A 14,767-nucleotide genomic window follows, 5' to 3' on the forward strand; every position below is an offset into this window, starting at 1 on the left:
TTCAGAGAGGCGGCGGGTTAAATACGCCTGCAGGGGGGAGGACACTTCAGCTATTGCGAAACACGACTCTTGAAATCAGTATGGCACATTCATTTCTTTTTCTCCAACACATCCCACACTAAGAAACGCAGGTATATATTAATCATCTTAACAAATAGCCCTTGTAGAATAACCCATTTATTTGTTTGTTTGTTTGTTTGTTTGATCAAAATCGCAGTCAGTCATGAAAACAATAGTATGTAGCAGTAGTGATGTTTGCAGTGCCCACAGTAGATTTTACAAGTATAATATTAGATCCCGTGGCACACATTTGGTTTTTACGTCATGGGTCTGGTCAGAAAATGACATTTAACAACGACTCTTTTATTTAAATCAATGGTTAACTTCCTATTTTTAAATGTTTTAAACTAGACTAACTATATGGGGTGCGTAGGTATTTGCATCAGTTTGGAGCATTTGCATCAATATGCAGGTTATTTGCAATAACATGAGTGAGGTCAGAAAATCCAGAATTTAAATTAATTGCCATGGGGAAACGAGTGTGAAACTTAAAACAACAACAACAACTTAAAGATCCAGAAAAATGCAGAAAGTTTTGTGTTCTGACTGTGAACAGTCTAAGCTCCAACAGAGAAAACTTGCCAGTGCCAGAGCTTGAATAGTTGTATGTTCATAATTTGTTCTGATGAAACATACTTCCTTGTTATTTTCTTTATTTAAATGTAATAAAAATGTTCTCCTGATGTATCATTTACTGTTTGTTAAAGACTGATCTGTTTAGGGGTAGGGTTAGGGGACAGAAAATACAGCTTGTGACGTATACAAATATTCCCATATGTATGGAATACCAGTGTGTGAGTGTGTAACCTTTTTATATTTTATTCCATCACTTTATCACGGAAACACTTCATTCCATTTATTTTTTATTGTTTTATTTTTCTTTTATCACGTTACATTATGTTTAGAAACAGGAAGTGTTATTACCATTAACTTTTAACCTATATCGTCACATCGGCCATATACTGACGCACATACAGTTAAGAAATTGGACAATTATAGCACACCTTATTGTTAAACCTTTTACAAAATCTTTTTCATAAAATTAACTCAAGCCTTCAAATAAGATATGTATTTTATGAGGCTATAAAGGGATCCTGCTTTGAGCAACAGCATATCTGGAGATGGCAACTTAACAGTCATGTTTGATGTTTGCAGACTCTACAATGAAACATGAGTAAACCCCAATAACATATATTAAAAATTAAACCATGGAGATGAAACCAATATGTAAAGAGTCTGACGTCAAAGCTTTATTGTTCTGATTCCTTTCAAAAACTAATTAAGACTGTCGCAAAAAGGGTGGGAGGTGCTCATATCTCCAATGGAAATGCTCTGTTTGTTACTATTTCAAAGATGAATGTCTTGACATTTAGTGCTCAAACTCCTTCACTTGTATCAAGTAGCTACAGACACTCCCTTCCTTCTTATCACTATGGAAAATTTGTGGATTGCCAAGGACGGGATGGCAACATAGGCCTTTTGTTTAACCAGCAGTGATAAAAAGAACAACTGTGAACACTCCAAGCTCGAAAAGATAAAATTTAGCCATGCCAAGACTCGGAGTCAACAGTAAAATGTCAGCATAACAAACAGCTTGAATGGTTTTTGTTTTATAATTTCTTCTATTGGAACATATTTCCTTGTCATTTTCTTCTTAAGGCACCTATGTATACTAAACACATAAAAATAGTAATTTCACAAGACAGTTTCCATATAGGAATATTGTATCAGAACATCATGTAATGAGAATATCTTTGGCATTTTAGTTCTAATCTGTCATCTTCTGGACATTCTACACACATTTGATTGAACGTTTATCAAAAGCTTGCTCTGATGTGTCATTTACTGTGTCAAAAAAAACTGATCTATGCTGTCATTCAGACTATACAAGAGGGTAAAGAGTTCTAGAGCTGAGGCAACCATATTGTTAACATTTCAAATGGTCATAAAGACAAATGGGGTTTGTGTAATGAGGAGGGTTCGAACTCTAATCTGTGCAGGAAAGCAAAGTCATTCAGGGTTGAGTGTATCAGTATAGTCAGTTTAGCAACGACACTGACAGTGACATAAAGAAAAATTATAACTCGATAGACTTTTTTATTAATAATAATTTTCTAAGATATATATAATCAATAAGAAGTTTCTTCTCTTAACTGGCACCTCCTTACTATTGTAAAAACTGACAGGGACATGCCACATATTCGATTTTTTTTCCTTACAGCTTCCAAAAATATGTTTTACTAAAAATTGTTTCATTAAAATTCCCATTAAGTAATAAAATTGTAATTAATGAATGTTCTCGGAACGTTCCTAATGTCCAGTTTTTTAAATCACAGGAAAAAAACGTTTCGTTCTCGGTCATGCAAACAATAAGGGAACATTCCATCTCATGCAATGCCATGTAAAATCACTAGATGGATTTTAACTAAAACATTTCATGAAAAAAGTTCCATATAAGTCCTGATTGAATTTACATGTAAGATAATGCATTTCTTTCATTGTACTCATGGCAGGTTATGTAGGTTAGTTCATTGCTGGTCATTTAATTCTGGCTTTACAGCTTTATTGACCTTCAATAGACTAAAATGCAATCACTTTCAGTTAAGTGTCACAATAGCAAACACAAAGTAAAAGGATGGTCATTTTGCTCTAGCCTTTATCTTTCATTAGAACTCTTAACATTATATACTTATTAAAATGTGAGGGATCCAAACAATTATTCTGATAGGCAGGCAAATCATTATGAGAGATAGCTGACGACATCGTTCCAGGAATGAGAAACAGAACTTGGGAAATGTGCAGCCTATGAAAATGTTTTATTGCCAAGTAAAAAGAATAAATGTTTACGTGCGGAACATGTCATGGGTTTTTATAGTAGGTACTGAAACACGACCTTTCAGGGAGACTTAATAATAATAGTTCGTTTATTTGAGAAAAACGTATTATGTGTTTTGTGGAAACCTTTGTGGATAGCAAACTGGAATGTGTGTGAAAACAGGTGAAAAGTGTTTCAAGTTTTGAGAAATGTGTCATTGTTTTGAGAACTGAATGAATGGTTTGGGAAATTGTGCCAACTGAATCAATTATAGAGTGTTAGCAAATAAGAAACCTGTAATGTGATTGGAACATGATTGAGTTGGAGGAGAGGAGTTTTCTAAATTGTATAAGCAGGTATTGGCTTAAGTTTTACTCTCAAAGTCAAGTGATCTTACCAACAACATGTATTTAAATACAATGTGTCTATTGTTACTGGTTATTGATGTATCACAGGAAGTAAAATGAGGAAACAGGAACAAAAATAAGTGTAAAATGGAAGTTCCCTGAAATGTAGCAAATACTACTGCTGTAATTCTTCTTTTATGATGCTTATTGTCTCATATCTACAGCTCAAATGTTCTCAATAATATACTCTACGAAACACATCTAATCTATTAATGTGAACACATCTGATCCACTGTCTGTTAAGCAAGATTACGATGTTTGAATATGTTGCTTGTTCCTAAAATACATGTGACAGAAGTTTTATGTGTGGCCAGTCATTAGTCAAAAGGACAGGACACAGAGAACTGGGATGGATCCTTGTGCTTCGAATTAAAGCAGAAGAAAAACAGGAGTAAGTTCTTATAGTTATGGTAAACGTGACTGTTGTACAGCTGCAGTATTGATGAAACATTTTGACAGCCTATAAGAATCTACAAATCGATTTTAGTAAAATAATAAAATAATCCCATGCATGAATCCGATCAAATAGTTTGGGTTTCATGTTATAAAGTAAAATACAATTTAATTTAATTAAACTAAATTAAATTAAATTAAAAACTAATTTAAGCTGTTTTTTAGGAATGTATCTAAAGGTTGTTGTTTGTTTCTGAATATAGTATAAGTTTAATTATTCACTAATTTATGATGTTTGTTAAACATAGACATCAGTGATCATACATCTTCACTTCCTTTTGGCAGTTAAAAAGATGCATTCTGAGTTCAGATCCACTGGGAGGTGTTTTTCATGACAAGGAAGCCCATTATTTTCACACTAAATATATCACTCCTTCCTTATTGTTCTGGTTTAAAGGAAAGTGTCCATTAATGTAAACAAATAACAAATGAGTGTCGTTAGAAACATGTTTAACGCATTCTCATCATGATATTGCATAGTTGACAGAGACTGTACACCATCTCAGTGATTCAAACATAATGCAGTATCTCAAGAAAAAAAAAAAAAAGAATTCCATTAAACTTGTTCACTTCAGTTCTATTGAGATATTATATTATTTAAAAAGGCACAAGGAAGATGAGTATAGATATGAGCAGTCCTTTCATATTACACTGAGCAACACACAGTCAAACAAAAGCTTCAAAGTAGACCACAGATTTTCTCCTAATTTAGTCAAAGCTATCACAAAATGGGAAAATATAAATGAAATTGAAAAGCAAGGCAAGGCAAGTTTATTTAAATAGCACATTTCATACACAATGGTAATTCAATGTGCTTTACATAAAAGAGAGTAAAACAATCACAACAATTAAACAAGGTAATAAGTTAAGTTGATTTAGTTACTGTTTTGACATGATTACTGAAACTGAGTCTCCAGAATCCCTCCAAGATTCTTGACTTGATTTTTAGTTGTTTGGCCCCTAGAGTCAAGTTTTGTCATGAACGTCCATGTAGACTTATGCTCTCCTATACTCCAATAATAACCTCTCACTTCTAAATATGACCTGAACCATTTGAGTACAATACCAGAAAGCCTGACCCAGTTTTCCAGTCTCTTTAGATGTATGTAGTAGTATAGTATGTGTATATAGTTATAGATATATAGAATGTGTAGTAGAATCAGAATTAAAGCTAATATAATTTATTATCATAATGAGTGCTGTTTCTTTGCTGTGATGCGGTTGGAAACCAGATTGAAAATTGTCCAGCTATCCATTTGAGTTTAAGTAGGAATTGCTTCAAACACAGACATAGTAGCAGTTCAATTTGTCTGACCTCTGCATAACTTGGATGTGCTAATCACTTTTATGATATTATTTATCTTCTCAGAAAAGGAGGAGGCAAACTCACTGCATTTGATGTCAGAGAGCATTTCACTAGGAATCTGACTTGAGGGGTTTGTCAGTCTCTCAACAGTAGCTAAAAGAGTGCGAGTGTTGTTTAAGTTACTATTTATTAGGTTTAAGAAGAAGGTCTGTCTAGCTGTGGCTAGTTCCACACTCTTTATAGATGCTATAGTGAATTTCAAGTTTCGTCTTCTGCCACATCCACTCAGCTTTTTCTGCTGTCTTTTCATACTCTGAACTTTCATACTCTTATAAAAGTAAAGTTAGGAGGGGCTTATTCAATGACGACTGTTGCACTGCAGCTGTCTTCTAGCCATGTTTCAGTTAGAAATATAAAATCCAGGTTGTTTTTGGTTATTAAGTCATTGATCAGAAATTATTTATTTTTAGTGAGCAACTGATAAAAAATTCTAACTTGATGGCATTACTTTTTGTCTCTACTGAAATCTTTGATGCATAATCGGCTGCAGAATAGTTGGGTCAGCCGTATGGCTTAAGAAGGCCTTTGACTTTCTATCATATGATAAAACAGAAATAGACAAAGCTACAGGCACACTGGGTTTCTGCTTGTTCTGTAAACATTTGTGAATGATGCTGCTATCATAGCGGGGACCTGACACATATCACTGAGAGTTGTTATCGGTTGTTTTTGGTTCACCTAGAGCAGATGGAGGAGGGTTTGACCCCTGATGTTGTTGCAGTGGCCAGAGAGCTCTCACGGGAGGAGGAGAAGGCAGAGTTAGGCCCACAGGCTTTGGTGGTTGGGTGGCCCGCCATTTTTTAGTTGATATCTGTGGGCTTGAGGTGAAAGAGTTGGATTTGGTCCCAGCATACACCAGTTCCTCCATTTTCTGTGAGAAGCTTAGAAGTGGAGATGGTGGAGAGAGGGATAATATAGCTGGTGAGCGGAGCTCTGGCTCTGGTGATTCCAGTGACTGAAATATGTTGTCCTGGCTTCCCTGGCTGTTTTCCAGTAAGCTGTCCTACAGTGCTGAGTCTTGTAGCTGTTCTGGTACATCACTGTCTGTCTGTGATGAGCTCTGTGGGCAGGGCTCAGCCGGGATGCTGTGTAGCGGGTATTAACTCAATTACTAACGGACCAGGAATATTAAATCAGAAGACTGTGCGGTACGTAAAAGGAGGTAGTGGTGATACTGAGTAACAGGCAGAGACAGACGGTAAGTTGAACCAATACACTTTACTTTGAGTTCAGTGATTTTTTTTCCTTTAGTGCTTTTTTTTTCTCTCAATCACATAAACAAAGTACAATATAAAAACAAACAAAATGAAAACAAATAACTATACCCTGGGTGCACCCTCTAAATAAGTTTTCATATACCAGTAATCACAATCACAATCAATGTATTCAATGCAACCATATTGGGGAAAACAATCAGAAGTTGTTTTACATTTAACCCACTTAATGTAGTATTTCAAGTTCAAATGGAATATCAATTGGAATACTGATCAGTCTTAAACTTTCTCAATTGTGCTCTTGAGATGTTTCAGTCCCAAAAAAATAGTAATATAGAGCTGTATCTGTCTCTGTAAATGAGTTCTCTTACTTATTTCAGGAAGATATAATAGAACTGAAAATGGTCCTTTCCTCTAAGTTCGTGATCCTTTCAGAATCGAAGTGGGAGGCTCACCATCAATTACGGGAATCCATCTTGAACAAAACATTCACACACAAAATAAAAAGCCCTGGCCTGATCACAGACCAGAATATGCTTTCAATATTGTATATCAATAATGTGTTACAATTAAATACATAACACAGAAACAAATACAATACATACATGAATACCATCATCATAGTAAATGACATTATATTCAGTTACCTTTTAATTCACGTCTTTCTCTTTTTTTTTCACAGGCACGGCACTCAAAATGGCGTCAGTGAACACTTAATACACCATGCGGTCTGAGACAACCACACTGCAAATAAACAATCCAACCCATAAAACATCACAATATAACACAATTTTGACTTGTATGCATAAAACAAATAAACTACTATCACATTCAATGTGTTGTCTTTCGTTTTTAAGTCTCATTATAACATTGGTAAACTCACCGAGTCAAATTGTAACCTCTGAAGTGCCCGATCAGCACAATCACACTGGATCATCCAATATCGTGTGGTTACCCTCTGATTTATTCGGTTTTTGTGAACTTTTAACAGTTTAGGGAACATATGTTTCTATTTTTACACTCTCGCGTCAGATCACATTTCTCCATCATACTCTGTCCAGGTGTGTGTGTGCCATTCAGGTTGAGTGGATTGGATAGATATTGTCCTATAGCACTTTTAGCAGCAAGTTTGTTTGGGTGGAGGGCATCCAGTTTAAACAGTTTTCTATTGCCCCAGGAAAGGGGTTGTCGAAGAAGTTGACTCCTTTTATACTGCAGGTTCTTTGTAGCCATGTATTCTCCCCAAGAATCCATGAAAACATGCTAGTTCCCCTTGCTGGGAATGGTCCACTGATGAACGACTTAACTTAAAGCCTTTGAAGTGTTTCAAAGGTTTCACTGAAATCTTTCTTATGGAGTTCTGCCTGCCCTTTCCAAATATCATTCACCCCCACATGGATGATGATCTGATTTGCAGTCTTGTGCTTCATTAGAATGTTCCGAAGTTCCTTGTTCATATCAAAGATGGTTGCTTGAGGAAAGCAGCATGTAGCTGTAATCCTGCTACTGATGTTTCTGATAATAGTGTCCCCCACTATCAGAGTCCTGGGCTCGGCTGAGCTCTGAGCTGAATGCCGCTGTCTGCATGACCTTGAGCGCCTGTTAGTAGCGATATTAGCTGCTGGCTGATACAATCCATGTTCAATCACATTTGGGGATTCCTCACCCACATTCATTAATGCTTCAAATCTGTTCTCAAGGTTTACAGGGGGTAGAAGAATATCAGTGTTTGCAAGCCTTGTCATAGCCGTATCTAGGGTAGAGGATGCTACCGCAGCAATATGAGATACCCGTGACAATCTGATGTCTCAAGTGCCTTTGGATCTCAACCGATGTTTGTACCATTGATCATTGCAGCTTGAAGCTCAAGGAGTCAATCAATCATGCATGACAGTCTCCTTCATTCAAGTGACAACTCTCTGTTTGATCAGTTGAGCTCAGGACATGATACACCTTTATGGCTTTATAACATGCAGGTTGCTTGCCAGAGTAACAAAGGCCACTTGATCCTCAGATCTTTGTTAGAAACTTGCTCTTTTAGGAACTAATTTAGGAACCTACAACTTTCCTAAAAAGATGAGTGCTAATCTAATGCATGACGTAAATTGCTACAAAAAAACAGTTTGTGGCTTTGAACCTTTTGAGTGATGCATCTAATCTGTTATTTAAACAGTTTAATTGAGACAATTAAATAGCTGTTCTCATTGCAGTTTCTCACATACTTGGAAATTGATACATGCATATTTGAAAGGTAATCAAATTATCAAAAAAAAAAAAGTTACACCAACCCCCACCGATCATATGTTCCATCAATTAAAAAAAATAGCATTTCATTCATACATTCAAATGACTCTTCAAACAAAATGAACAAAGAATCTGGTGATTATGAAGCTGAATTTATTACCCCGAAATGAACAGGGCCATAACTATCTCTGTTGATTATAACTGCATTAAAACTTCCTTGAAATTTTAAGATATAAGAAAATTATTACAATTATATAATATCAATTATATAATACAATTATATAATATTATTATTAAAAATAATATCAACATTTAACAGCACATAAAATGGGCCACAATCTATAATAATATGAAATGATAATAATCTAAATGTTTCATAAACACTTTTAAAACTGTAAAATAATAATGATGGCTTTGATGTATAAAAGTAATGTATAAGATAATAGCTTGTGTATTCTTTTACAAAGATTTAAAAACTCCACAGTTTCCACCATTCAAGTTGATTGAAGGGAAGGGAAAAATATGCATTTTCTATTTTGATATTTTTTAAGTGTAATTTATATCTATGATGGCAAAGCAGAATTTTCATCATCATTATTCCAGTCTTCAGTGTTACATGATCCTTCAGAAATCATTCTGATATGCAGATTTGCTGCTCAAGAAACATTATTATGAACAGCACGTTAGCATTTGTTAACCATGTAGCTTGACATTCACATTTCCATCCATGTTTCTATTTGCATCTATTACCGGTTTCTTTTCTCTCTCACTTTGTTTTTCATCAAACAACAGTGGTAATTCAGAATCATTCTTCATTCACCGTAATGGCTACTTCTCCCGCTTTTGATGTTTGTTACAGTATCGTATCAGACAGTGCACTATAAATCCCCTGAGGAACAGCTCCACTCATTCTCTACTTTAGGACAGGAAGAATTGTATAAACTTTTTAAATCATCTAAACCAACAACATGTATGTTAGACCCTATTCCATCTAATCTCCTAAAAGTGGTTCTTCCAGAAGTCATAGATTCGCTTCTGACTATTATTAATTTGTCATTGTCATTAGGATATTTCCCCAAAACCTTCAAACTGGTTGTCAGTAAGCCTCTTATCGAGTCGATCTCGAATCTTCTGACTGGATTCTGTGAGGACTTCCAGTCAGGATTTAGACCGTATAATAGTACTGAGACTGCTCTCCTTAGAGTTACAAATGACCTGCTCTTATCATCTGGTCGTGGATGTATCTCTCTATAAGTGTTATTGGATCTTAGTGCTGCGTTCGACACTATTGACCACAACATTCTCTTGAATAGACTAGAAAACTTTGCTGGCATTAATGGAAGTGCATTAGCATGGTTCAAATCGTACTTATCTGACTGCCATCAATTCATTGCAGAGAATGAAGAGGTATCATATTGATCATAAGTGCAGTATGGAGTACCTCAAGGCTCAGTACTAGGGCCATTACTTTTCACGCTTTACATGTTACCTCTGTGAGATATCATCAAAAAGCATGGTGTTATCTTTCAGTGTTATGCTGATGATACTCAGCTCTATATTTCTTCACTGCCTGGAAAAACATACCAATTTGGAAAATGAATGGAATGCATAGTCGATATAAAAACCTGGATGATGAGTAATTTCTTACTGCTAAATTCTGAAAGAAAAAAATAACAAAAACAAAAAAAAACATTTTTAAATAATTATTTGTTTATTACTAACAGAGGCTACACTCTAAATATGTATCATTAGGCCTACTGAGTTTCTGGAGTTCAGCCATCCAACTACACAGACTGTCAACACACCCTCAAAAGGTAAATGATTTCTTTCTTAAAATGTCTATAATTTTTAACTTTCAAATTGTAACTGTTTTTTTTTACAAATCATATCATTTTCTCTTTTCAGTTTAAGAGAACACGTAAGTGTGACCAGTCCTGTTCAGTTAAGGATACTTCACTCCTCTTCATCACGAAGTAACATAAATATTTATTTTATGGTCCTTTTTTGTTTTGTTTTTACAAAAAAAAAAAATGAAAGGAGAAACATTGTAACTCTGAACTCAATTGTGTAATTCAGATGCTGTCACATCCTAAAACCTCATCATCTACAGAGAGAAACTGCCACTCAATCACACCAAAATACAGATAATGATGGACTTACAGGCAGTATAGAGGATTATCAAAATACCGAATATCACTGGAACTTGGTCTTCATTTCACTATTTTCAGTTTCTTTTTATTTTTACTTTTTTAAAGTATTTATTTATGTTCAATTTCAATTGTCATTTATAAAAATATACTGCTAATAATTGTTGTTACAGCGCTGTAATTTTTGCAACAAATCCAAATGTCATGAAAAAATAAAAGTACATTTTTGTAGTTGTTTTTATGTAAAACTCTAATAGACACTGCATGATATTGTAATATAGGCAGATAGAGGAGTAAAAAAACTATATTAATAAAAAACAAATACAAATAAAATAAATAATGACAAATATTAATATACTAATATTTATGAATAAAAAACAAAACTATCATTAAGGTTATTTATAACACCATTAAGGTCCTACACAGCATTTTCAAGTTAGAATATCAAAATCAACTGCGGACGACAGATCCTTTTCCTATTTAACGCCCAAACTCTAATATTGTTCAGGAGGCAGACACACTCTGTCAGTTTAAATCTAGATTAAAGACTTATCTCTTTAACCTGGCTAACACATTACACACTAACACATTTCTAATATTCAAATCCGTTAAAGTATTTTTAAGCTGCATTAATTAGGTAAACCAGAACCGAGAACACTTCCCGTAACACCCAATGTACTTGGCTTGCTACATCGTTAGAATGGCACCTACACTAATATTAGTCTGTTTCTCTCTCATTCCGAGGTCACTGTAGCCACCAGATCCAGTCTGTATCCATATCAGAGGGTCACTGCAGTCATCCGGATCCAGTACGTATCCAGACCAGATGGTGGATCAGCTCCTAGAAAGGACCTCTACAGCCCTGAAAAGACAGCGGAGACCAGGACAACTAGATGAGCCCCAGATACAGATCCCCTGTAAAGACCTTGTCTCAGACGACCACCAGGACAAGACCACAGGACACAGATGATTCTTCTGCACAATCTGACTTTGCTGCAGCCTGGAATTGAACTGCTGGTTTCGTCTGGTCAGAGGAGAACTGGCCCCCATTCTTTCACCGATGGACTTTTGGTTCCTTGCGGCTGTCGCCTCTGGCTTTCTTAGTTTGGGACACTTAATTTCCAGCGATATCATCGACTTGATGGCACAGATACTATTTAAACTGAACTGAGTTGGATGATGACATCACTGAATTAAATTATGAACTGCCTTTTTGCATTATTGACACTATTTTCCTTTTTAATGCTGTTCGGTTGCTTTGACACAATCTGTATTGTTAAAAACACTATATAAATAAAGGTGACTTGACTTGAAACAGTTGTGCTGCTTATTTTTTGGGGGGGGGGGGGGGGGGGGTGATATATTAAAGTTTATTTGATGAATAGAATGTTCAAAAGAACAACATTCGAAATAGAATATAATTTTTTGTAACACTGTTTGCTGTCCCCTTTGATCAATTTAATGCATCCGTGCAGAGTGAAAGTTATAATTTCCTCAAAAACCTTTTTGCTAAAAAAAAATTATACTAAACCCAAGAAATCAAAAATTAACCAGATTTGTTCATTCACAATCAAGGGCAAGTTGCATTGTGTGAATGGTTGTGAACCTCAATGAACTTATAGGCCTTGAAAACCAAGTTGTGCTGGACTGGGTACAGAGCTAAAAAAAAAAACTCAAACACACAGTTCACGCTCCACCCTGATTATACACACATTACCTCATGATGGTGCAAGTGATGAGATACCAAAAGGATTTTTTTTTTTTTCAAATTAGAAAGGTTTGCCTCTTTGTAATTAGAGTAAGCTAATTGCTCTGATTGTCGCCCAGGCATGTACCCTGAATTATGGTCACCCTGATGACAGAGCAAGACTCAAGATTAGACTCAAATTCACTCCTACTTCTGCATCAGTGCCTCAGAACATCAAGTCCACTTACTTGAGCCCTTCAGCTCAAAAAAAAAACAAAAAAAATGGATGTTTACCAAACAAGATACTGAAGGGGCGGATCTCTAACAGTATCATATATAAAAATATCTTGTAACATCACACACTAGAAAAAAATACATGCATCCAGAAACATTGATCTCAGCATTTTTATTTTTTTTCTAATTAATAATAAAGTCAAAATGGACAGGTATAGCCCTGTGTATCAGATCACAAGAATCTGTGATGAAATAAGACAGGAGAGAAAGAGATAATTAGCTACAAATTTGGCATGGTGACAAAAAGGGGAAAAAGAAAACAAAAAAAAAAATGTACATGCAAAAAAAAAAAAAATTGTAGTGTTATTAACTATGTAAACAAAATAAATACTTTCAGGAATATACAGCAAGAAGCCAAAAAGAAAATTGACAGATTGATGGCTGGCATTATTCAAGCCACACAGGATTTCATTCAAGGCTTAACAGTGTCTGCGGGGGCTTTACACACTGAACCAGAAATTATATTTCAGCTGTGCTTCACATCAAATCATAAAACAAAATTACACAACAAAACTGCAGGGCACAGGATGAATTTAAAACAAAAGTAAATGCAAAGTGAATTGACAGCCTGTGAATTTAAATTAAATTAGATTTCAATTCATGGCATCTTTGGATCTCCTTGACCTTAGTTACTGAAACAATACTAAAGTTACCAACTTCAAGAACCTTTCAGAAGTTCAGAAAATTGTCTCTGAAAAGGAAAGAAAACAGGACATCCTACAATAAAAAAGACAAGTTTAATGGCAAAGGGACTATTTGAGGCGTTAATTAACAGAAGCCACATCGGTCATGCTACATACAGTCACTCTTTGATATCCCTGCTTCTGTGACCAGTGATATGAGGTATAAAACATCAGCTGTGGTGATTTCATTTTAGTCATCACACTCCTCATTAATGTGATTATTACTACTAACATTATTGTGAACGGAGTACCCCCAACCTTCCTAAATGAGTCCTAGTGGTCAGTTTGTGTTCCCTAAGAGCCGTCCGCCTGTCAAACAATCAAATTGCATGTGGTTCTGTCCTTTTTTGGGGATCGGTAGGTAAAACACATGAAAGAAGGATCAACATTAGATGACAGTAATTCAAGGATAGTATAACAGCAGCCAACAGCGCTGATGGAAGACAGTTATTGATCGTTTAAAAAAAAAATACAATAATACTTGTACAGTACAAAATCAAACGCATAAAAACGTAGTTCAAGGTAATACTTTGCCCTGCATGCACACTGCAATAGTTTTCCGACTTCCTTTTGGACTGTTAAGTCAGTAATATTTAGGACCAATACTATATAAATTACTAAGAGCCTGACTTTTTAGAAAGTCGCCTCTGGTGAAAGGCATGGTACAACAGGGGCCATTTTAACACAAAGCACATTTTCCCAACCCAATACTCTACATCCATGAGAAGCTGGGAATAAAATATAAAAAAGACACCCTACGCTCCCACCCCAAGAAAAGCCCACCCTTAATTCCAGCAAACACGACCCATTGAAACTAAAGTTTTCCATAAGAAAGACCTTGGTCTTGTCAACATAACCTACACTTCCTAAAATGAATCCCGTCCCTTTTCTGTCCACTGCCCCCTTTTAAAAACAGCATGTCAGTTACACAGTTCACATTATGTGTGATCAGCCTGGGTAGTTTCATTCACCGTTTAAAATAAACAGGATCAAAAAAGTGCTAAATGGGATTCTTTCTGACGGAGAAGAGAAAGGAGGAGTGGACGGAGGGAGAGAGGGATGAGCAAGCCAGACAGGCACAGAAGAATCCCATGATTTGGCCTGTGCCAAGAGGCACTTACACGCTTGCATGCAGTGCCCTCTAGTGCAAAGCTCTTGGCTTCGCAATCTAAGGAATAAAAAAGAAGGACATGGCGTAGGGGGTTTCCATGCTGTCAGTCACAGGCCTCTCTTCACAAACTCAATCCCTCTTTATCTCCCTCCAAGTCACCTGCCAGTCTCAAGAAAGAGTATATGTTATTTTACATACAGATATTCTTATAAATATATATTTATATATATATGGCCCTTACTGAAAGAGAATGTGAGTATTTCACATTGACAAAAGTACCATAATC

Source organism: Carassius carassius, chromosome 1, assembly GCF_963082965.1.
Source record: "Carassius carassius chromosome 1, fCarCar2.1, whole genome shotgun sequence".
In the NCBI taxonomy this organism is placed as follows: domain Eukaryota; kingdom Metazoa; phylum Chordata; class Actinopteri; order Cypriniformes; family Cyprinidae; genus Carassius; species Carassius carassius.